This window comes from Austrofundulus limnaeus, unplaced genomic scaffold (assembly GCF_001266775.1).
Source record: "Austrofundulus limnaeus strain Quisiro unplaced genomic scaffold, Austrofundulus_limnaeus-1.0 Scaffold1191, whole genome shotgun sequence".
Classification (NCBI taxonomy): Eukaryota; Metazoa; Chordata; class Actinopteri; order Cyprinodontiformes; family Rivulidae; genus Austrofundulus; species Austrofundulus limnaeus.
Window position 1 is genome coordinate 27,571 of NW_013953593.1, and position 1,170 is coordinate 28,740.

Sequence of the window (1,170 nt, forward strand, 5' to 3'; positions counted from 1 at the left end):
TTTCACAGACACATTTTTTTGTTTGTTTTTTTGAGTAAGTAAGTAAGTAAGTAAGTAAGTAAGTAAGTAATTAAACTTTATTTCTATAGCACCTTTCACAGACACATTTTTTTGTTTGTTTTTTTGAGTAAGTAAGTAAGTAAGTAAGTAATTAAACTTTATATCTATAGCACCTTTCACAGACACAAACATCACAAAGTGCTTCAGAGAAAGCAAAAACTAATTAAAAACAATAAAACAGATCACAGATATAAAAACAACAATTAAAACACAATAAAAAGCATTTAACTAAAAGCTTGTCTGAATAAAAATGTCTTAAGATGTTTCTTAAAAGAGAAATTTTGAGGATGACCTGCTCAGTGTAGATTTACACATTCTCGTATTTCTCTTCTTTCTTGTTGATGGATTAAACTGAACTCCTCTGATGTTTGGGGTCCTAAAAATTATTTTGTATTAATCCTAACTTTTTACTTTTCAGTAACTTTTTCTTTGAATTGAAGTCACTTTAAAGGGAATGAAGATTTAAGCAATCACATATTTTACCAAAAAAATATTTAACTGGTCTTGCTATTAAGAAATTTGATTTCAATTTAATGTTGAAGAAAGATTGTTTTTGTAGAGAAATATTTTTGACCATGATTTGGTTTATGGCAGCAATAAATGAATAGTTTTTCAGGGATTATATGTTGTGACTCACTTTTAGCTAAAACCACCATAATAGCTCAATATCATTCAAACTGACTGAGTTTGATGTATTTATATGTTTGTATTTTTGAAGAGTTTGCTAACAAACAATAACAATATTATTTTAATGTTCAGCAATAATTGAAGATTCTGATGCGATGAAGAATTAAATTCTTGTATCAATCTGACAATATAACAGCCAAGTATCATTCTTATCCAAAAACTGGTTAAAATTGTTTCCTGCAACATACATTTCCTTCTCTTTTTTCCTGCTACTACTGCTTTCACTTTTGCTAATTCACTATTTATTCACCAATTACTTCATTCTGGTGCAGTACCTCTGCCCTCTCTGTGAGATGTGCAGGTGTTGAAGGAGGAGCAAATGATGAATCTTCCAGCTGTCTGTAACACTCTCTGCTCCACCGCCTCTTCCCCCGTCTCTGACCCAAATTTAATGTGACGGGACTCGTTTTCTCAGCCTGCACC